Below are 24,298 nucleotides of genomic sequence, written 5' to 3' on the forward strand. Positions count from 1 at the left end.
AGCTTCCAGTAAATATAGCATCTTACATCACAAATGCTTTTTCAATGCAATTACAACACAGTCGTTACAACGACCGCGTTGCTACATCGCAGTACATTACAACGCAAGTAGTTACATCGACTTGCTGTAGGGGGCGTACTGGACTTAGGAATAGTATAATTTACTATTCCAACTCCAGTCTGCGTAACAGTAGGGAAGGTTTTGGAATAGTAAATTATACTATTCATTAGGTTAGCGCACCCCCTACAGCAAGTCAATGTAACTACTTGCATTGTAATGTATTGCGATGTAACAACGCGGTTGTTGTAACGACCGCATTGTAACCCCCTTAAAGAGGTTCGGGCTCGCTTGCTACGCTCGCTTGCTGCGGTGCAATATGCAAATTAGCTTACGCCCCACCACTGTCAAATGTCACCAGCCGCCCCTGCCCTCAGTGTGATGAATGCCCAACTGGTATTACATAATTGGTGCACAAGGTTGATTACAGCAGAACGCTAAATGAACGCCCCTATCTACAGGAAACGACATGCGCCAGCCTTATGTGCCAGACGCCTCTATAGCAGCGGGTTCAAGGATTCAAATGAGATTATCTCAGATTTTGCCAGTTCTGACAATTTACAGAAATATTAATAAAACGCGGACCTGCCGTATTGTGCACAGAAACCCTTACAAAGCAACACCCTGCAGAGGCGAGTTTAAAGTGCACTGCAGACAAGTGAGGTAAACTGGAAGTAAATGTGATGTGTGGCGAGGACCACCCGTTCTGCCACTCGTGGGCACAACAGAGTCACTTCGATGAATGCCAAACTCCTATGACGTAACTGGGGCATGGGCATGGTGTCTACATTAGGGTCGGATTGGGATCACAATTTTGGCCGGGCATTGACAAAAAAAGCGTCCCACATTCATGAGGCATGGCCCATATTCAAGGGGCGTGGCCCATATTCAAGGGGCGTGGCCCATATTCAAGGGGCGTGGCCCATATTCAAGGGGCGTGGCCCACATTTAAGGGGCATGGCCCATTTTCGAGGGGCGTGCCCATTCATGAAACACCATTTGCACAGACAAGGAATAAAAGTGGGAGGATACTTTTCTTGTGCAGGACACAGGGCAAAGCCCCTGCTTTTACTAACCTATTTAGCCCTCCCCAGACCTTCAGCTCAGGAGCACGTGAACAGCAAAGGTAAGGCCCCTGCAATTAGTAAATTAATCAGCCCTCCCCAGCCCTACAGGCCTCAGGGCAATGTCCTGGCAGGGGAGCACAAAACACAGCTGATGGGTCATCCACGGTAGCCAGGGGGAGGCTGAGGTGACGATGGTGCGAGTTCCAAACATCACCTCTCCCCCACAGCGAGACCTATTCTTCCTCGCCCACTATGCCCTGAATGTGAAGGGCTGTGGGCGAGGTGTTAAGACTAACACTGTTTCTGGGCCGCCAGGGGACCCGAGGTGAAAATAGCTCAAAGGCCTGAGCAACACCTGGCCCCCAGGGAGGCCGATTCTTGCAAAAAACCACCCCTCCCCAGCCCATCCTCAGCGTGATTGCTTGGCAGGGCAGAGGGTGAAGGAGAGGCCACAGCTGATAATCTCTGTATGGCCGCACAGCGAGGCTGCTTTCATATCTCTGTGTCTGTCTCCGTGCCCTCTGTGGGCCGTTTTTTTTCTCCCCTTTCCTAGTCCACTCTCTGTGGTCTGGGAAAGGGGAGAAAAAACTGGCCCATAGAGGGCACTAAGACACCGGCCCTTCAGCCATGCCCGAATGCCCGCATTGCCAATCCGCCCTGAGTTGACAGCATGCACGAGCACACGACATGCACGAGCACACGACATGCGCACGAGCTGTGTCAGACGCGTCAATGGCAACAGATTGAGCATCTGGGAATCACAGAACAAACCTCTGTCCAGTAGCTTCTTTCAGGAAGGAAAATGTAATTTAAATGAAAAGGAACAGGCGCGAACAATGTAGCATCAACCTCACTACCTCCAAGGTGTCAAGTAGAAGGGGAATTAGCTCAGATGGTAGAGCGCTCGCTTAGCATGCGAGAGGTAGCGGGATCGATGCCCGCATTCTCCAGCTTAAAGCCTTTTACTCATTTAATTGCATTTAATTGGTTTTTCAGTTATGTGGTTAAGTGTGATTTTACTCATTTAATTGCATTTATTGGTTCTTCCGAGAGTTTTATATGATTAAGTGCTCATTTAGTTGCTATTATTAAAAGAAGAAACTTCTCGTGCAATTTTATACGTTAAATTTGCCAAAACTAACAGTCTGGCCCCCAGGGACTGCAGCTGCTGCCCACCTCTGTGAAATGATGGGGGGACAAGACGTCTCCTTCTGATCCCCCGAGACACCTGCTCCCCTGTGGTGTGTATGGAGGTGAGTGGAGACACCTGCTCCCCTGGTGTGTGTATGGAGGTGAGTGGTGACCCGTGCGCCCCTGTTGTGTGTATGGAGGTGAGTGGAGACACCTGCGCCCCTGTTCTGTGTATGGAGGTGAGTGGAGACATGTGCACCCCTGTTGTGTGTATGGAGGTGAGTGGAGTCACCTGCTCCCCTGTTGCGTGCATGAAGGTGAGTGGAGACACCTGTTCCCCTGTTGTGTGTATGGAGGTGAGTGGAGACACCTGCTCCCCTGTTGTGTGTATGGAGGTGAGTGGAGACACCTGTTCCCCTGTTGTGTGTATGGAGGTGAGTGGAGACACCTGCTCCCCTGGTGTGTGTATGGAGGTGAGTGGAGACATGCGCGCCCCTGTTGTGTGTATGGAGGTGAGTGGAGACACGTGCGCCCCTGTTGTGTGTATGGAGGTGAGTGGAGACACCTGCTCCTCTGTTGTGTGTATGGAGGTGAGTGGATACACCTGGTCCCCTGTTGTGTGTATGGAGGTGAGTGGAGACACCTGCTCCCCTGTTGTGTGTATGGAGGTGAGTGGCGACACGTGCTCCCCTGGTGTGTGCATGGAGGTGAGTGGAGACACCTGCTACCCTGTTGTGTGTATGGAGGTGAGTGGAGGCACCTGCTCCCCTGTTGTGTGTATGGAGGTGAGTGGAGACACGTGCTCCCCTGTTGTGTGTATGGAGGTGAGTGGAGACATGTGCGCCCCTGTTGTGTGTATGGAGGTGAGTGGATACACCTGCTCCCCTGTTGTGTGTATGGAGGTGAGTGAAGACACCTGCGCCCCTGTTGTGTGTATGAAGGTGAGTGGAGACATGTGCGCCCCTGTATTGTGTATTGAGGTGAGTGGCGACACGTGCTCCCCCTGGAGATACCCATTAAGGGACCATCTCTCAGGGAAGCCAGGAAGGGTTTCGCAGCGGTCGAAGCGCCTTGGAACCCTACGGGTAAGTAGTGCGCTATATAAATGCCTATACATTTACACTCCTGCCTGTGAGTGATGGATGGCAGCGGCTGTCCTGCTGTCTGTAAAGGGACAGAAAGAGTCCGAGTCTGTCTTTGAAGCAGCTGAATGTATAAGGACATTGGAAAGGAAAGAGCCTCGAACACTGGGGTCTCACGTTTCCAGCCCGAGATTGAATCAGAAAAGTAAAAGAATGAACTGTTGTGAGTTGCATTTTTAAAGGGAAAAAAAGTGTTTCCGCCCGGTCTCGAACCGGGGACCTTTCGCGTGTTAGGCGAACGTGATAACCACTACACTACGGAAACCCATTGGAGGTGGTACGGGCACCTTTAGCTCCAATGAGCAAAGAGCACCAGAGGCAGCTGGATAACAGCAGTGGTATGGAAGCTTTTCTAAAGTTCTCTCACTGAACACGTAGAACTCAAGGGTGCACAAGCATCGCCTCTCACTGAAAGCACAGTTCTCAATGCTGCACAAGCATCGCCTCTCACTGAATGCACAGTACTCAATGCTGCACAAGCATCGCCTCTCACTGAATGCACAGTACTCAATGCTGCACAAGCATCGCCTCTCACTGAATGCATAGTACTGAATGCTGCACAAGCATCGCCTCTCACTGAATGCACAGTACTCAATGCTGCACAAGCATCGCCTCTCACTGAAAGCACAGTACTGAATGCTGCACAAGCATCGCCTCTCACTAAATGCACAGTACTCAATGCTGCACAAGCATCGCCTCTCACTGAATGCACAGTACTCAATGCTGCACAAGCATCGCCTCTCACTGAATGCATAGTACTCAATGCTGCACAAGCATCGCCTCTCACTGAATGCACAGTACTCAATGCTGCACAAGCATCGCCTCTCACTGAATGCACAGTACTCAATGCTGCACAAGCTCGGACTCAAACAACTCGTTGACACCCCCACCCAGGCAGCCGGACACACGCTCGACCCCATCTTCACCTCCAGCAAACACATCTCCTTCGATCGCACCACAACCCTCCACTGGACGGACCACAGCTGTGTTCACTTCAGCTACAAAACCACCCTGATCCACAATCGCCCACAACCCATTCCTCGGAGAAACTGGAACAAAATCACCTCCGACCAACTCCTCACATCACTCAACCAAAACCCTCCCACCTTCTCATTGGACCCAAACCAAGCGGCCACCAACCTCAAGCAATGGATCACCCACAGTGCTGACGAATTAGCACCCCTGAAAAAACACCAGATCAAATCAGTCAACAAAAAGGCTCCCTGGTTCAACGATGACCTGAAAAAATCCAAGAAGCTATGCCGCACTCTGGAGAAAACATGGAGAAAAAACCAGACCACAGACAACATGTCCTCCATTAAAGCAGCCACCCGCAAACACCACCGACTGATTCGATCCCCCAAGAAATCAGCATTCAAAGATCGTCTCGACAACAACTCTCACAACAGCAAGGAACTTTTCAACATCGTCAAAGAATTCACCAACCCCACCGCAGCATCCAACGACATCACTCCATCCCAAGAACTCTGCGACGCGCTATCCTCCTTCTTCTACAACAAAATTGCCAACATTCACAACAGCTTCGAGAACACTCCCAGCGTTCAACCCTCCCCACCCCCTCTGATCCAACCCCGCCAACTAACACCCTTAGCGCCTGGAACCCAATCACCACTGAAGACACCATCCGCCTTATGAACTCAATCCACTCTGGCTCGCCAACTGACCCCTGCCCCACCACATCTTCAACAAAGCGGACTCCATCATCGCACCCCACCATCGTGATGTCATCAACTGTTCATTCAGATCTGCCACCTTTCCAGATAGTTGGAAACACGCCGAACTCAGCGCCCTCCTGAAGAAACTCACAGCAGACCCCTCTGAACTTAAAAACTACCGGCCCATTTCCCTCCTCCCATTCCCGGCCAAAGTCATCGAGAAAGCCGTCAACAGCCAGCTCGCCGCCTTCCTTGAATCCAACAACTCCCTTGACCCTTCTTAATCCGGATTTCGAGCCAAACACAGCACCGAAACTGCCCTCATTGCAGCTACTGACGACATCTGAACTCTACTGGACAACGGAGAAACAGTGGCCCTCATTCTACTCGACCTCTCCGCCGCTTTTGACACAGTCTGCCACAGTACCCTTATACATCGCCTCAGCAACATCGGCATACAAGGAAAAGCCTTGGACTGGATCACCTCATTCCTCTCTGGGAGAACTCAAAGAGTCCGACTTCCCCCTTTCAACTCTGAGGCCACCGAAGTCATCTGTGGTGTACCACAAGGATCTTCACTCAGTCCCACCCTCTTCAACGTCTACATGAGTCCACTTGCCTCCATCGCGCGTCAACACAACCTTAACATCATCTCCTACGCCGACGACACCCAGTTAATCCTTTCCCTCACCAAAGACCCCAACATCGCCAAAATCAATCTTCACGAAGGCATGAAAGAAGTAGCCGAATGGATGAAACATAGCCGCCTAAAACTCAACTCAGACAAAATGGAGGTGCTCATCCTAGGATCTTCCCCCTCCGCATGGGACGACTCTTGGTGGGCTTCCGCTCTGGGAACAGCACCCACACCCACAGACCACGCACGTAACCTTGGCTTCATCCTAGACTCCTCTCTCTCAATGTCCAGACAAGTCAACGCAGTCTCATCCTCTTGCTTCAACGTACTCCGCACTCTCAAAAAGATCTTCCATTGGATCCCCCTGGAGACAAGAAAGACTGTCACCCACGCACTGGTCAAAAGTCGACTGGACTACGGAAACACCCTATACGCCGAAATCACAGCAAAATTACAGAAAAAACTCCAACGCATCCAAAACGCATCAGCGAGACTCATATTAAACATCCCTCGCCAAGATCACATCTCCGGACACCTAAAAGACCTCCACTGGCTTCCCGTCAACAAAAGAATTACATTCCGCCTTCTCACCCATGCACACAAGGCCCTCTACAATCTAGGACCCGAATGCCTTAACACTCGCCTATCCTTCTACAAACCCACCCGCCAACTAAGATCGTCCAATCAAGCCCTTGCCGCGGTCCCGCGCATCCGAAAATCCACCATGGGTGGCAGATCCTTCTCCTTCCTTGCCGCCAAGACCTGGAACTCACTCCCCACTCACCTCCGCCTTACTCAAAATCACATCGCCTTCAGAAAAGATCTTAAAACTTGGATATTTGACATATAATGAATCCCTTCCCCAAGCGCCTTGAGACCCTCTGGGTGAGCAGTGCGCTATACAAATGCCAGAACTTGAACTTGAACTCACTGAATGCACAGTACTCAATGCTGCACAAGCATCGTCTCTCACTGAATGCACAGTACTTAATGCTGCACAAGCATCGCCTCTCACTGAATGCATAGTACGCAATGCTGCACTAGCATCGCCTCTCACTGAATGCACAGTACTCAATGCTGCACAAGCATCGCCTCTCACTGAATGCACATCACTCCCCTCCCGCCAGCTACGATCATCCAACCAAGCCCTCGCCACTGTACCTCGCATCAACAAAACCACCATGGGAGGTAGATCCTTCTCCTACCTGGCAGCTAAAACCTGGAACTCACTTCCCACTTACCTTCGCCTTACCCAGAACCACCTAGCTTTCAGAAAGCAACTTAAAACGTGGATATTTGACAAGTAATTCCCCACCCCTCCTCAAGCGCCTTGAGACCCTCTGGGTATGTAGCACGCTATATAAATTCTCTGACTTGACTTGACTTGACTTGGGCTGCAGGAGTAAGAGATCTCTCACTCAGTGCACATTTCACTGATCGCTGCACAGGTAAGCAGACTCTCACTGACTGCATGTCACTGAAAACATCAGGGCACGTGAGCTCTCACTGGATGCTCATGCCTGAACCCTGCACAGCTGAAATATCCGTCAGTGAATATGTGCGAGGGAAACCTGCAGAGCTATGGCCTCTCTCACTGAATCCAGGTCACTGACCCTGCGCAGCTGAGTGTACCACACTCGCATCTAATAGGAATCTCACTGAACACCAGTGACCGATGCACAGATAAGAGCTCCCTGTGCACGTGTGTAGCTCTCACTGAGCGGAGGTCACTGAACGCTGCGCAGTCGAGGTCTCTCAGTGAAGGGAGATCCTTGGCGTTTCTCACTCACCCAGGCCTCGGTCTCTCTTCTAAGTGCGTCTTTGTTTTATTTTGTCCGTTTCCTTAGGTTGTAGTCTGCAAAACAGTTTTTTAACTGCTATATGATACTTTCCTGTTTTGGGGTTTTTCTGTAAAAGCAGCGGTAGGATGAATGTGAATATAAATAGCGCCTCCATCCAACATTCACACATTTACACCCGGCGCTGCACCTTTACAGTGATTAAGGGATAAAAATTGAATAACTTAATAGCGCTCCCTGGTGGTCTAGTGGTTAGGATTCGGCGCTCTCACCGCCGCGGCCTGGGTTCGATTCCCGGTCAGGGAAGTGGGATTTTTTTTGGTGGTCTAGTGGTTAGGATTCGGCGCTCTCACCGCCGCGGCCCGGGTTCGATTCCCGGTCAGGGAAGTGGGATTTTTTTTTTTACTCTTTATTTCACAACTGTTCGATTGATTGTGCTTTTGGTGGATTTTTAAAAAATAGAATTTCATGTTTAATGACACTGATTCTTTCATGATCGGCCCAATATTCGAGCCATGTATAACAAATGGTTACAATTTTAAAGATCTTAGTGAAATACTGGTTTTTATTAATCTTTTGATTTCTGTTGTCGCCCCTCCCCCCACTGATGGGTCATTGGAAGCCCTGGACACTGACTGAAAGAGGTTAAACTAAAACAATACTCAAACTACAGAAATACATCAAATATGTATAGAAATTAAGAAATACTTTTGTTAAACCACAAACATAAATCAAAATTCTATTGAGAACGTTGCAGTTTATTTTTCAGCGATAAGCCCATGAACTGGGCTCCCCCACACCTCCTTTTCTTTTAAGCTCCTAAACCAGCCTCTGTCACTTCCTCGGAGCCGTCAGCGCCTCAGTGAAGCCAACAGCCGCCCACATCACTCTGGCTCGACTCGTGCCCGTCCACATCACTCTTGCTCGACTCGTGCCCGTCTACATCACTCTGGCTCGACTCGTGCCCGTCCACATCACTCTGGCTCGACTCGTGCCCGTCCACATCACTCTGGGCTCTGCTCGTGCTGCTCCAACTTCATTTTTAGCCTCCGATTTAAAATCCCTTCACTTGTACAGAGAATTTTAATTTTAATTTTAAACTCTAAGAGCAGATTTACAACAAACTAACGCAGCATGGTGCAGCAAGTCATTTTTCTGCGCCGTGCTGCGTTAGTTTGGAAAGCACAGAGATGCAACAAATTTACAAGAATATGTTGCATCGCTGTGCTTCCCCTGCGCTGGCGCACAAACTGCAGCCATGCACCGGCGCAGGCAGCCTAGCACCATGGTGCAGGATGCCTGCGTCATGGGGAGATTGCTTTTGTGCAGGAAGGGGCACCATCCGGCACAAAAACAATCACAAGAGGCTTTTTCCTCTTTCAACGCGTGCTGTAGAACGCAGCACGCATTGAAAGAGGAAAAAACGAGGAGAAATGAAAACATTTCTCCTCGTTGCGCCTCGCTCTGCCACCTCTAGGGTGACGTCGCGTTCACACGCATCTCCAGATTTGCGTATTCGAGTAAATCTGGAGATGGGTGATGCGTGGGGATACCCATAGCAGCACCCATGGAACGCCCCTTCCACGCACAGTGCTGCACGCGAAAGGGTGATATTTACAAGGAGAGGAAAAGTCACGCTGGGGGGCTTTCCCTCTCCTTGATAATAAGCCCCTCAGTGTGATGAATGCCCAACTGGTATTACATAATTGGTGCATAGGGTTGATTGCAGCAGAACGCTCAATGAACGCCCCGATCTACAGGAAACAACATGCGCCAGCCTCATGCGCCAGACGCCTCTATAGCAGCGGGTTCAAGGATTCAAATGAGATTATCTCAGATTTTGCCAGTTCTGACAATTTACAGAAATATTAATAAAACGCGGACCTGCCGTATTGTGCACAGAAAACCCTTAAAAAGCAACACCCCGCAGAGGCGAGTTTAAAGTGCACCGCAGACAAGTGAGGTAAACTGGAAGTAAATGTGATGTGTGGCGAGGACCACCCGTTCTGCCACTCGTGGGCACAACAGAGCCACTTCGATGAATGCCAAACTCCTATGACGTAACTGGGGCAGGGGCTGGTGTCTACATTAGGGTCGTATTGGGATCACAATTTTGCCCGGGCATTGACGAAAAAAGCGGCCCATATTCAAGGGGCGTGGCCCATATTCAAGGGGCGTGGCCCATATTCAAGGGGCGTGGCCCATATTCAAGGGGCGTAGCCCATATTCAAGGGGCGTGGCCCATATTTAAGGGGCGTGGCCCACATTCATGAGGCGTGGCCCATATTCAAGGGGCGTGGCCCATATTTAAGGGGCGTGGCCCATATTCAAGGGGCGTGGCCCATATTTAAGGGGCGTGGCCCACATTCATGAGGCGTGGCCCATATTCAAGGGGCGTGGCCCATATTCAAGGGGCGTAGCCCATATTCAAGGGGCGTGGCCCATATTCAAGGGGCGTGGCCCATGTTCAAGGGGCGTGCCCTTTCATGAAACACCATTTGCACAGACAAGGAATGAAAGTGGGAGGATACTGTTCTTGTGCAGGACACAGGGCAAAGCCCCTGCTATTACTAACCTATTTAGCCCTCCCCAGACCTTCAGCTCAGGAGCACATGAACAGCAAAGGTAAGGCCCCTGCAATTAGTAAATGAATCAGCCCTCCCCAGCCCTCCAGGCCTCAGGGTAATGTCCTGGCAGGGGAGCACAAAACACAGCTGATGGGTCATCCACGGTAGCCAGGGGGAGGCTGAGGTGACGATGGTGCGAGTTCCAAACATCACCTGGCCCCGACAGCGAGACCTATTCTTCCTCGCCCACTATGCCCTGAGTGTGAAGGGCTGTGGGCGAGGTGTTAAGACTAACACTGTTTCTGGGCCTCCAGGGGACCCGAGGTGAAAATAGCTCAAAGGCCTGAGCAACACCTGGCCCCCAGGGAGGCCGATTCTTGCAAAAAACCACCCCTCCCCAGCCCATCCTCAGCGTGATTGCTTGGCAGGGCAGGGGTGAAGGAGAGACCACAGCTGATAATCTCTGTATGGCCGCACAGCGAGGCTGCTTTCATTTCTCTGTCTCTGTCTCCGTGCACTCTGTGGGCCGTTTTTTTTCTCCCCTTTCCTAGTCCACTCTCTGTGGACTGGGAAAGGGGAGAAAAAACCGGCCCATAGAGGGCACTAAGACACCGGCCCTTCAGCCATGCCCGAATGCCCGCCTTGCCAATCCGCCCGTGCAGTTGAACCCATGCACAAGCACACGACATGCACGAGCACACGACATGCGCACGACATGCACGAGCTGCGTCCGACGCTTCAATGGCAACAGATTGAGCAACTGGGAATCACAGAGCAAACTTCTGTCTAGTGGCTACTTTCAGGAAGGGAAATGTAATTTAAGAAGGAAAAGGGACAGGCGTGGAGAATGCAGCATCAATCCCGCTACCTCCCGCGTGCCATATGGAAGGGGAATTAGCTCAGATGCTAGAGCGCTCGCTTAGCATTCGAGAGGTAGCGGGATCGATGCCCGCATTCTCCAGCTGAATGCCTTTTACTCATTTATTGGTTTTTCAGTTATGTGATTAAGTGTGATTTTACTCATTTAATTGCATTTATTGGTTCTTCCGAGAGTTTATATGATTAAGTGCTCATTTAGTTGCTATTATTAAAATAAGAAACTTCTCGTGCAATTTTGTACGTTAAATTTGCCAAAACTAACAGTCTGGCCCCCAGAGACTGCAGCTGCTGCCCACCTCTGTTAAATGAAGGTGGGACAAGACGTCTCCTTCCGAACCCCCGAGACACCTGCGCCCCTGGTGTGTGTATGGAGGTGAGTGGAGACACCTGCGCCCCTGTTCTGTGTATGGAGGTGAGTGGAGACACCTGCGCCCCTGTTCTGTGTATGGAGGTGAGTGGAGACACCTGCTCCCCTGTTGTGTGTATGAAGGTGAGTGGAGACACCTGCGCCCCTGTTGTGTGCATGGAGGTGAGTGTAGACACCTGCTCCCCTGTTGTGTGTATGGAGGTGAGTGGAGACACCTGCGCCACTGTTGTGTGTATGGAGGTGAGTGGAGACACCTGCTCCCCTGTGGTGTGTATGGAGGTGAGTGGACACACCTGCTCCCCTGTTGTGTGTATGGAGGTGAGTGGAGACACGCGCTCCCCTGTTGTGTGTATGGAGGTGAGTGGAGACACCTGCTCCCCTGATGTGTGTATGGAGGTGAGTGGAGTCACCTGCTCCCCTGTGGTGTGTATGGAGGTGAGTGGAGACACCTGCTCCCCTGGTGTGTGTATGGAGGTGAGTGGAGACACCTGCTCCCCTGGTGTGTGTATGGAGGTGAGTGGAGACACCTGCGCCCCTGTTGTGTGTATGGAGGTGAGTGGAGACACCTGCTCCCCTGTTGTGTGTATGGAGGTGAGTGGAGACACCTGCGCCCCTGTTGTGTGTATGGAGGTGAGTGGAGACACCTGCGCCCCTGGTGTGTGTATGGAGGTGAGTGGAGACACCTGCGCCCCTGGTGTGTGTATGGAGGTGAGAGGAGACATGTGTGCCCCTGTTGTCTGTATGGAGGTGAGTGGAGACACTTGCGCCCCTGTTGTCTGTATGGAGGTGGGTGGAGACACCTGCTCCCCTGTTGCGTGCATGGAGGTGAGTGGACACACCTGCGCCCCTGTTGTGTGTATGGAGGTGAGTGGAGACACCTGCTCCCCTGTGGTGTGTATGGAGGTGAGTGGACACACCTGCTCCCCTGTTGTGTGTATTGAGGTGAGTGGAGACACCTGCACCCCTGTTGTGTGTATGGAGGTGAGTGAAGACACCTGCTCCCCTGTTGTGTGTATGGAGGTGAGTGGAGACACCTGCGCCCCTGTTGTGTGTATGGAGGTGAGTGGAGACACCTGCTCCCCTGTTGTGTGTATGGAGGTGAGTGGAGACACCTGCTCCCCTGTGGTGTGTATGGAGGTGAGTGGACACACCTGCTCCCCTGTTGTGTGTATGGAGGTGAGTGGAGACACCTGCACCCCTGTTGTGTGTATGGAGGTGAGTGAAGACACCTGCTCCCCTGTTGTGTGTATGGAGGTGAGTGGAGACACCTGTGCCCCTGTTGTGTGTATGGAGGTGAGTGGCCTGTGTCCTGTCATGGGGAGAGCAGGCGCTGAGTGCCTTTAACAAGGGCATGGGTCTCAAGTCTCGGGCCTCACCACGACTTCAAGTTGTAAGTTATCCGGTGTGAAGGGCGCTGGAGTCCGGTCCACACTGTGCGTGTGACTGTTGTGCAGCCACATGAGAAAGGTGTCCACACAGGCACAGGAATGATAAAACACCTGTGTTGCCCAGCACCGCCTAAAGAGAATGTATGGATGTCCACAGAGACCAGGAGGAGAATGAAAACAGAAAGGGAGGGGGTATGTTCGGGATACAAATGCCCCACTACTCTAGACCCAGAATAATTGGAAGCAAATAACAAATACAAATGGCGCCCTGCTCAATACCTACAATAATATAAAACAAATGAAGTGAAAAGTAAAAAGTATCTCAGGTCCCACCGAGATTTAAACTCGGATCGCTGGATTCAGAGTCCAGAGTGCTAACCATTACACCATGGAACCACATAGAAACATTTTTGTCACTTTTCACCTAAGTGCTGACTTTCTAGTGGTCAACAGTGTATGTTAAACGTCCAATTAAAGAAGTCTATTTCTCAATTAAATCCTTAAAACACTGTACACGAAACTTTGTTTTAACCAACACATGGAAAGTGACACATTGATGCTTTCATCTGTCCTTTCATGACTGTGCTTAAACTTACTCTTAAAGTTGGTGTAGTGCCGAGAAACGACGACACAGGAGCTGCCCCCACAGAGGAGAGAAAACAGGAACTTCCTAAATCCTCATCTCCTATAAATCAACACAGCGCGTTATTAATGTCACAACACAGACTCTAAAGCGCCTCTCCCATAGCACGGGCGGAGCAGGAAAGAAACGAGCATTTCACACGGTGAGAGCACAGGAAACGGGTGCCTTCGTTTTATGCCACGCGCAATTTATATATAATCTGTACTCTTTGTTGTGTGATAAAAGGCAAACATCGAATAACCCTTCATAGCATCGATCTGTGGCTTTTTCACTCCAGTTCTTTAATAATACAGCAGCTGCGCAGGAAGGGCTGGGGGGGGACAGGAGCCGAGGGGTCGGTGTAAACCTCAAAGGGCTTTAGACTGATAGAAGGGAAGAGACGCAAGTGAGAGTTATTAGGACTTCCAGAACCATTTTTGTTCGGATGGAATAAAATACATTTTATAATCTTGCAACAACAAAAAACTGTACTTCCCATACCGGGAGGACTCCCGGGCCGCCTGGGTGAAAACCAGGATTCCTAACCGCTAGACCATATGGGAGGCTGCTTTCACATTGCACAGCTCTGTTTCTGTGAGAGGTGTCTGTCCTGTCATACTCCCATCTGTATTCTTCAGGTCACACTGCCACCCTCAGGGTCTGACCATCATTGGGGTCACAGACACCCCCACACCCCTGACAAACCAGAAGGAAGGAGGGGTCATGATTTGTGCAACAACCTGCTCTGTCTCATTTACAACCCTGGAACTTCTCCAGACCCAGAGCCCAGGACCAGAGGACAGCAGCAGCCCCCGCACTGCCTCTTACTGCCCCCCCAACTGGAGCCAGACGAAGCCACGCCCCTCTCCCCAGGACCCCCCTGCACTCCTGTGTCTCCTCACCAGGCTGAGGGCCCACAGACGCCTCTCCAGTTACCCTCCAGCTGCTTCCTTGAGCCCCCCCCCCCTGCACCTGTCAGAGGCCCCAGGCTGCCACCAGGGGGCTCCAGTCACACCCCCTCTCCTCCTACTAACAGCCCTGACCCCAGTCCTGACACTGGATTGGTTCACACAGAGGAGGGAGGACCAGCTCAGGTGCACCCTGGCTTCTTCCCAGGTATCTTCAGATGCTCAGGGTGACCGCCAGGGGGCAGCACCGCCACAGCACTCACAGCCCACAGGGCCCTGGAGCAGCAATGGGACATCAGCAGCCTTGACAGGGGGAGACCCCGAATAATCCCGCACAGCATTCTGGGAGAGCGGGGAGGAGCCTCTGTGGTGTGTGTTTACAAAAGTAAACATCTGAGGTTAAAAGCAATAAACACACATTTGTTGGCATTTTCTTCAGTGTTGTCCCTTTCTGACATCATTTCATTTTAAAAGACAAGAATGTAAAAGCTTTTTTAACAATCGGGTAGGATAAGAAACGTCTGCAGCATGGGAGGGCAGGGTAAACATTCTGAAGTACAAATGTTTCCATATTTATTCATGTCAAATGTAAACAAGTTCTAAATCAAAATATGCACCTATGTTTACAACGGATGTAAAAGTGTGCACTGATAGGGTCAGGGTGCAGTTTCTTTCCCCCATTTGTTCCTTTCATTCATGCGGGTCCCCAGTAAGCTTTCGGCTGCTCTGTCTTGTTATTCTGAGTCAGGTGTTAAAAGGGGGGCCTGGTCCCTAATTCGGGGGGCCAGAGTACGGAGGCCCCGGGGCACCGGAAGTAAACACCCCTCCTTGATACAATTATGGCCCGGTGACCTCTGATTGCTCTCTGACCCCTCAGACTGGATTCCTGGCAGGCCTCTTTTATAGAGAAGGTGGTAAAGCAATAATGTATCCAAATGTAAAAACGAAATACCATAAATAAATAAATGAACAAATATAACTCAGATCCAATACCAGGAAACCTTCGGTGTTTGAGCGCTACACATATATAACTAGATAACATAACCCAATTATTAACTTTTGGATCCCAAACATAATAAATGGAAATATATCATGAAAATCAGTCAGGACTCTGCCGTTTCCCTATTAGTGAAATATCTGTCGGGTTTGCAGCTTTATCAAGTGATTAAAAACATATCAGTGCCTAAGCTCGGTGCCCACTCATCATGGCGTATAGCGCCTTGTCATCATGATCCTTGGCGAGCCTTCGATAGCTCAGTTGGTAGAGCGGAGGACTGTAGTGGAGTGACTGTCCTCCTTAGGTCGCTGGATCCGGCTGGAAGGACTTTTGCAAACTCTTCACTTTTTTCCCCTCTGCTTCACAATGCAAAGCGCCTCTTTCTCGGACCCTCACACGCCGGGGCTTTTCCTGCCTCCCCTCTTCACCTTTACAGCCCAGCTCTCTCCTCCGGCGGGGGCGAGGGGGGTGGTGTCTCCCGCCCCCTCCCTGTGTGCAGCCCCCGCTGCAATGCCCCCTCATCAGACAGAGCCAGGGGCCCCTGGGCTGAAGAGCCAGTCCGGGGCCCCGTCTGAAGCAGCCCTGGGAGCGGAGCCTGTGGCCCCCTGTGTTGGTGCGAAGAAACTCGGAAATGACAAAGATCAGTCACAGGCAGGACAGGGCGGGGTGAAGTCTGCACGAGGAGCTGCTTAGCTGCAGCTAGCACATCATATCCTCGTTAGTATAGTGGTCAGTATCCCCGCCTGTCACGCGGGAGACCGGGGTTCAATTCCCCGACGGGGAGATTTATAAAATTTTAAACTAAGCAAACATTTTGAGGATGGAAAACATTTTTTAAATGCAATTTATAATGTTACACTCATATTAAAATTTGCTGATACTTTTTATTTATGGCCACACCTTTACAATTGGAAATATTTAGAAGTGTTTTACCTTTTGGACAACATTTGTGCCTTTTCCTTTTAAGTAATTGAAAAAGTAAAAAGTACTTGAGGCTTATTATTTATATAAATAAATATGACATTAAAATAAAAAAACTACATGGAAAATGCTTTTCACCGAGTATTCTTCATGCTAAATAAATGGAATGTTGGGGGCGGGCTCTGAATGGGGAATTGTTTTATACGAAGGTGTCACTTTTATCTATTTAAACCTAATAGTTTAGAACCTCCAGACACATTGTGAAAGTAAAAGTGCCACTGGGCCGGACGTGCACGCCCCCCCACCCTCATAAGAGATCTTATATTCCCCGGGTCCAGCATGAGCACCTAACACTGGTCGGTGTTTGCCCTCTATATTGGGACATGATAGGACGGCAGGTCCCTGCCTTGTAAGTAAAACCCTGTCCAGTAGGGAGACCAACTGGCATTGGTGCAAATTCAGGACGGTGAGTGTAAAAGTTCAGGACCAAACTTTGGGACAAAAGTAACGTTTTACAGACACATCAGAGGAGGTCGCGCAATAGGATGTAAGTAAGCCCATCCAAATCCAAACATATTCTTCCATTCGCTAACCTATTCATCATGTATACTTCCATCCATCCATCATTTCATTCATCTATCCACACTTTTACTCATTCATCCACTCTTCCACCCATCCATCCATTTACCCTTTCACCATCCAGCCATTTACCCTTTCACCCATCCAGCCATTTACCCTTTCACCCATCCAGCCATTTACCCTTTAACCCATCCAGCCATCCTTTTACTTACTCATCCATCCACCCAGTCACTCTTCCTTCCACCCATTCACCTTTTCAGCCATCCATCCATCCATCCTCCCTTTCTCTCTCCATTGACCCTTTCACTTAGCCATTCTTCCTTCCATCTATCCACCCATCCATCTACTCATCCACTCACGAATCAATCCTTTTCCCCCATCACTCATCCATCCATCTTTTCTCTCATCCATCCACCTTTTCACTCATCTATCTATCCTTTTGTCCATATATCCTCCCTTTCTCTCACTCATCCATCCTTACCTCCACCCTTCCACTCATCCATCCATCCATCCATCCAACCATTCACTCGCCCATCAGCCATCCTTTCACTCAAACATCCATTTTTTCACTCATCCATCCACCCATTTACCATCCATCTACCCTTCCACCCATACATCCATTTACCTTTTCTCTCATCCATCCTTCCACTCACTCGTCCATCCATCCATTCTCTCATTATCCATCCATTTACCCTTTCATTCATCCATTAACCCTTTCACTAATCCATCCAGCATCCACCTATCCCTTCAACTACTCACTCGCCCACCTTTTCATATTAATTATGAGCTGAGCGCTTGACTGCAGGGCTGCAGATAGAAGAGGCCCATCAAGAATTTCACCCTTGCTGTAGTTCCTAAAGCAAGGGGTAGGGTTCACTATGCACCTGTGCTTAGGCAATCTGAAAAAGAGGAAGTCATGAGTCAAGCATGATGCACAGTTCCAGGAAGTGAAGTGACTGTGGCATGATGTTGTATTTGCATTTTACAGTATTTGTAGAGTGCAACATTCATTTCAAGGGACTTCACGGACTGTTGTTTCCAGGGCTTTAAGTTGGATGACACAAAATAGGGGGGGGGGAGGGGTCTCTCCAAAGGGGGTGTTTGGTGTAATTAAGGGCGTGGCTTAAAACACCATAGCTAAAAAGCTATGCTTAGCATAGTGTGCTGCTGGGCTGGTATTTTGCCTCCGCTGTCATTGTATCCAGATATGTAACACAACAAGTAACGTTACACCTACAACAAGCAAAAACTATTGTCTTTGTCTTTTTTTTAATAATTCTTTTTTATTAAGCCTGTAGACAATTACAGAAAACATCAGCATATAACCAGCATAAGATCGACAGAAAAGAAATTAAACATCGTGAAAAAATAACATTTGTACCACCTAAAACAATATACATATATATATGATCCTATCTGGGAATTTGAGCCCCATACACATTATTTACATCGTGAGTACCGACAGGCGGATATCAAAGGGATGGGCTGAAGCAAGTAAATAGTAAATAAAAGTAAATAGATAAATAGTGGTTTACAATTAGCCTGCACCTATATTTACAAAGGAAGCAGACATTTTTACAACCCTGCAGACTTTAATCCTTCCGAAAGCAGCGGGGTCTAAGTATGAACTTATATTGCCAGTGTCATAAATTCAGTTAACGCCCCCCAGATTTTAACACCCAATCTTTGCTTCTGTGGCCCTTTGATAGCATATAGGTTAGTTTCAAGTTTGCATATAGCAAATAACCTCCCTCTCCGCACCTCAAAAGTAGGGGGTTCTTTCTGGCACCACAGTGCAAACTATTGCAGATAGATGGGGGGGCGTGGCTTCGTCGAGCAGCGAGATGGCCGCACACTAATGTTAATGTTAATGTTAATGTTAATGTTAAATAGGTCTTTTATAGCACGCGGCTACTCCGGAGGAGTGTCCCGGCGCTTTATATTACATGACCTAGAAGGGAGACAGACAAACATAACAGCATGGATTGAGAGGAAGGCTCAACAAAGTTCAGAACAGGAAATCCCGAGCCGGCAAAGAGCCATGTCTTTAGGCCCTTCCTGAACGCGAGCAGATTAGATGTAGAGCGTAGGGTCAGAGGTAGGGAGTTCCACAGCTGCGGAGCTAGCAGCCTGAACGAACGTCCTCCAATGCAGGCTTTTTTTATTCGGGGCACCACAGCCAGGAAGAGGGACTCCGATCTCAGGGATCGTGCCGGATGGTAAAAGGCAAGCCTCCTTTGCAGATATTGAGCTCCCGAGGCATGCAAAGCCTTGTGGGCCAATGTCATGGCCTTGAAAGCTATTCGCTTCCGGATAGGTAGCCAATGTAGCGATTGTAATAGGCTAGAGGCACTGGCCCGCCTGTGGAGGCCGAAAATGGCTCGTGCAGCCGCGTTCTGGGCCACCTGCAGGCGTTGTAAAAGGTACTCCGGCAGGCCAGGATATAGGATGTTCGAGTAATCCAGTCTTGATCCGATTAAGGCCTGGACTGTCGTCCTCCTATGTTCCTCAGACAGTAAAGGGAAGAACTTCAGGAGCATCCTGAGGATGCCAAAGCACGTTCCTGTAAGAGCCAGAACCTGGGATTTAAGCGTCAGCCCGTTGTCGATTTTAATTCCCAAGTTCTTGGCTGACTGGGACGAATGAGCTGGGGGGAACATGCCGGCGGGCCACCACCCATGCCAATCCGGATCAGATGGACATCCGAAGAAGAGTATCTCAGATTTATGCGAGTTGCACTTGAGGCTGTTTAGCTGGAACCATTTAAAAACAGCCCCAAGGCACTCATGGATACTCTCTCCATCGAAATCTTCTCCCTTCCGGCATGTGAAGAGAAGCTGGGTGTCATCGGCATAGGATACGATCTGGGCCCCGAAAGACTCCACCAGTGTCGCCAATGGGGTCATGAAGATGTTAAATAGAGTCGGGCTCAACACGGAGCCCTGGGGAACTCCGACTCCCAGTGGCGACATCTCAGCGGAGCCAGGGGAGGCCCAGACCGTTTGTCGGCGGTCGGCTAAGAATGAGCGAAACCAGCTGAACACCGTCCCCCTCAGACCGATTTCATGGAGTCTTGCGAGGAGACCCTCATGGGGGACGGTGTCAAAGGCCGCCGACAGGTCAAGCATGACCAGCATAGCCCTGCCTCCTGAATCCAGCGCCTCCTTGATGGCCTCCGATACCTCCAATAGCGCCGTCTCGGTGCTTAAATTGGGGCGGAAGCCAGATTGAGAGGCATGCAATAACTCGTGGGACTCCAAGAAATTGGAGAGCACGCCATGTACATGCTTCTCAAGGATCATAGCCAATGCCGGAAGCAGCGAGATGGGCCTGTAATTGGCGGGGACTTCTGGGGCAAGGCTCGGTTTCCTAAGAAGGGGGATGACCATAGCCTGCTTCCATGTCTGCGGAATTACCCCCTGACTCAGGGAGAGGTTCAAAAGTGGGTTGGCCAGAGGATTGACAATAGCTGCCATTTTAGCTAGGAATTTGGCCGGGCAAGGATCAAAGGGTGTGCCAGATTTAAGATTCGTCATGAGTGTCAGCGACGAAGGTATCGAGAGTGATGGGAAAACCGCCAGGACTGGGCCTGATGAAATGGAATGGACTGGCCCCTCCGGGAGGCTCAGAGAACTATCCATCGGCCTAGTAGGAAAGGAGTCCTGTATCAACCTGATTTTAGTGGTGAAAAAGTTGGCAAGGGTGGCAGCCCATGTCTCAGAGGGGGCAGCCTGAGCTGAGTTACTAAGGCGGCTCCACTGGCCGAACCTCTGAAATCCGCCAACATCCGTACATAAAACGTAGCCCCACGGTCCATGAACAAAGGAACTTGATCTGTATATGCCCAGACACTAGCGACTGCAATTTTGAGGTGCTACAAGAAGTGAAAGTGGACCTACGCGCTGTGGAAGGCTCCGTATTCTCAAGCGGCCTGGTCACGAGGCAGTAGCTTGAAGCCGGGACCTGGAGTAGTCGCAAGTCCGAACTGCGTACCGCAGGTGGCCCCAGTGAGTTATCTGAGCCGGCCGGGTCGGCGGAAGCGTTGCCAAGTAAGTCGGCAAACCCAAGAGAGTCAGCTCCCCGCCCTGAAGTGCAGTGGAGCCGGTGATGGTCCCGGGAGTGCACCGGTCGAGGTGAGCAGTGCCGGCGTGCACCCGGGCCCGAACCATCAACAACAGCGGTGAAGAGGAGCAACCGCGCAACCGGAGGAGGAAGCCTGAGAGGCACACACAAAGTTTTAAAGCAGGGGCCGGAGGGGAAAGACGAAGAGGCTCACAGAGATCGGTAATGTACCACAGCGGCTGCAAACAAATCCGCCATCTTGCAGGAAACAGAAGCATACACAGGGGCATCCAGGGAAGCCGTAGCGGCAAACCAGGCCTGAGATTGCCGCAGAGCACACGCCGCGCACAGGCTTGCAGAGGGCTCTCCCCTGATTTCAAAATCCGGACAACAAAGCCAACGTTGGACAGGCTGGTCGGCGGGGGGAACTGGAAAGGGTAGTGATTGAGAGGCGCACTTGACGTGTGGCACCCCTCCTGCCATATTCTCAAAAAAGACGGCGAGCATTGCCAAGGATGAGTGGACGAATATTGTTACCAGGGAGCAGGCGGGTTTAACAAATAGCTGCCCTCCTACCGCCACGCACAGAGGACATTCCTGGTAAGGCCGTGAGAGGCCGAGACGTAGGCACAGTGCGACCCTACTCCGCGCACCTCTCGGACAGCCACAAAGAACATGGGGAAGCCTGACACACGTTAGCTCAGGCCTAATTTCAACAAAAAAGCAGCCAAATCAGCAGAAGGAGACACGGCCCTGTAGGAACATACAGACGAAGCTACCACCAGCCATACATCAGACGAGGACATACAGGCGAGGTTCAGGGAGTTGAAAATGAGTATCCAAGGGATAGACTCAAAGATGGACACGCTCGTCGACAGCATGGACAGGATAACACAACGGGTAGAAAAACAAGAGGACTCACTGGAAACAACAGTATCAGAGGCGGAGGATGAACAGACATCTATGAACTCGCACATACTGAAAATGGATGAGGTGCTGAATGTAATCAAACAGAAGAATGAGGATTGGGAAGCCAGATCGAGGAGAAACAACATACGTATTACGGGAATTCTGGAAATGACAGACATTCCCAACATGGAGAAATATGTCAAGCACATGATGACTGAACTAATTGGACCTGACCTCTTCAAAATGTTCCTCATTGAAAGGGCGCATCGCACGCTGGGCCCGAAACCTCCTCCGGGAGCAATGGCTAGACCGATACTGGTGAGGGTATTAAATTACGGAGATCGTGACACTATACTCAGGTTGGCCACGAAAAAGTTTGCTTCACTACCAAGGCAACACCATCGCCATGTACTCCGACTTTACAATGCAAGTACAGGCGGCTAGAAGAGAATTCTTTCCAGCCAAGAAAATATTCCAGCAACTGGGCACCAGATATGCACTCATATACCCCGCTAAACTGAAGGTCAAAGGTCCAGGCAAGCCTAGGTTTTTCACTGATGCAAAAGCAGCCCTGGCATACGCATAGCAGATGGCAAAAGAGCAGAAACAACGCAAGACTACCATGGAAGCGCACTCAGAGAACAATTTGAGTGATAATGACTGAAAGGCAGGAGAATTGAAAGCGCTGGAATGGCAGATAAGTGACTGATTCAGATTTACTGTACGTAAGGTAGAAATGATGGTAGTTCCAGAACTTTCTCTTGGCCATCGCATGGCTTTGGTGTTATAGCACGAATGCCAATAGTCAGTAAACCCATCATATATGAGTGCGGAGGATATTGTGGACCTATAGGGTATAGTCAAGTGATGAGTGCTCGGCCACCCTGCCACTTGAGCAGGGGTGTTTGCCGGTGGCCCCCGGCCCCCCTGGGATGATTCCCTTACTTTTTTTCACTATGGGTAATTGAAATGATGTTTAGGGAGGGCCGGGAGGGTAGCTCACAACCTGTTTGAGGGGTTGGTGTGGGAGGGGGGAGGGTAGGGGTAAAGTTAAGTTTTGTTGTTCCGCCGACACCTGAGCAGAACCATGACGTGCATGAGCACATACATCCACGAGCCCATGCACCTAGAGACCCTCCCTGCATTACGAATATCCATCACAAAAGACAGCCATGACCTCATTGACATGTCTAACTTGGAATGTACGGGTCTCAATGATCATAGAAAGACAAGGCTCATCCATTCGTACCTTAGTAGACATACTATAGACATATGCCTACTTCAAGAAACACACCTGACGACAGCAACGGCAAGCATGCTCAAAAATAATAGATGGGGAGGTACATGAATCAGGATATTCTAACTACTCTAGAGGGGTACCAATATTGATACGTAAAGGCCTGCAATGGAAAACACTTGCATCATCAGTGATAGGGAAGGCAGATACATCATACTATATGGTGAGCTTTTTAACAATCAAGTGGTGGTAGTGAACAACTATGGTCCAAACACAGACAGCCCTGCATTTTTCCAACAACTCAGACAAAAGGTAGAAACATTAGGGAATGCGGCGATTTTATGGGGTGGGGATTTTTTTATGATGCTCTCAACAGTGGCAGACAGACAGGGGTTACCCCGGGAACATCACCCTAGAGAGGCGGCAATGTTGTCGAACATCATAGAGGACCACCAACTAGTGAACTCCTGGAGAGTATTGCACCCGACAGACAGGGAGGGCACATCTGTAACACACCACCGTAACGCTTGGTCCAGACTAGACTATTAGTTGACTTCCCGGGACTTAAATGCCTGGGTGTTAGACGCAACACACCACCCACATACCTTTTCGGACCATGCACCCGCACAACTGAAGATTAGCATACCCAAACCATACATCCAACCATTCTCCTGGAGATTCCCATCACAGGCCCTACTCGACCAGGGATTCCATGAAGAACTTAGAGTCAAAATAGAAGATTATTTAACCCTAAATGAAGGTACAGTCGACTCTCCGGGTACGCTTTGGGAAGCTTTCAAAGCAGTTATAAAAGGTGAGTGTATTGCTCTGAAAGCGGGAGTACTAAAAGACGTACGAACACGCTCACTCATCTAGAACGAGACATTAGGTACTTAGAACCCTCGCCTGACACAACAGCGAGAATTAGACTCAAACTATAGGACTTCTAGGAGGAAACAGAAAGAGAGACCAAATATATGCATAAATACGCGCAGATGCGAAGGTATGGGGAGGGAGAGCGCCCAGGGAAAACACTAGCTGCCCTTCTGAGAGCACCAAGGGGGTCAGCGCATATCACCGAACTTGGAGTGGACGAGAACACACACTCCAGAACACCAGCAGAAATACTACATACCATGACATAATTCTGTCGGCAGTTATACACCTCGCAAACAAACCAGGCACAGGCTGACATAATAGACTACATGGACACGCTCGCGTTAGCCAGGTTTAGTAATGGGGCACACAAATATATGGAGCTTCCTATCACAACGGAAGACATAAGTCAGGTAATTAGCAGCATGCCGGCAGATAAGGCCCCAGGCGCAGACAGGTTGACCGCTGCATTTTATA

The 24,298-nt window shown here is 50.0% G+C and overlaps 6 non-coding genes across 6 annotated transcripts; 4 read left to right on the forward strand and 2 right to left on the reverse strand.

Moving 5' to 3' along the window:
• The first annotated feature begins 2,001 nt into the window (after positions 1–2,001).
• Positions 2,002–2,074, forward strand: TRNAA-AGC (transfer RNA alanine (anticodon AGC)). The gene has a single exon. It is a non-coding gene; the product is annotated as a tRNA-Ala (tRNA).
• Positions 2,075–3,589: 1,515 nt separating this feature from the next.
• TRNAV-AAC (transfer RNA valine (anticodon AAC)) lies at positions 3,590–3,662 on the reverse strand. Its single transcript has one exon. It is a non-coding gene; the product is annotated as a tRNA-Val (tRNA).
• Positions 3,663–7,743: 4,081 nt separating this feature from the next.
• TRNAE-CUC (transfer RNA glutamic acid (anticodon CUC)) lies at positions 7,744–7,815 on the forward strand. The gene has a single exon. It is a non-coding gene; the product is annotated as a tRNA-Glu (tRNA).
• A 9-nt stretch (positions 7,816–7,824) lies between these two features.
• On the forward strand, positions 7,825–7,896 carry TRNAE-CUC (transfer RNA glutamic acid (anticodon CUC)). The gene has a single exon. It is a non-coding gene; the product is annotated as a tRNA-Glu (tRNA).
• Positions 7,897–13,034: 5,138 nt separating this feature from the next.
• On the reverse strand, positions 13,035–13,106 carry TRNAQ-CUG (transfer RNA glutamine (anticodon CUG)). The gene has a single exon. It is a non-coding gene; the product is annotated as a tRNA-Gln (tRNA).
• Positions 13,107–15,949: 2,843 nt separating this feature from the next.
• TRNAD-GUC (transfer RNA aspartic acid (anticodon GUC)) lies at positions 15,950–16,021 on the forward strand. Its single transcript has one exon. It is a non-coding gene; the product is annotated as a tRNA-Asp (tRNA).
• The last annotated feature ends 8,277 nt before the right edge of the window (positions 16,022–24,298 follow it).

This window comes from Lissotriton vulgaris, chromosome 1_1 (genome assembly GCF_964263255.1).
Source record: "Lissotriton vulgaris chromosome 1_1, aLisVul1.2, whole genome shotgun sequence".
Taxonomy (NCBI): Eukaryota; Metazoa; Chordata; class Amphibia; order Caudata; family Salamandridae; genus Lissotriton; species Lissotriton vulgaris.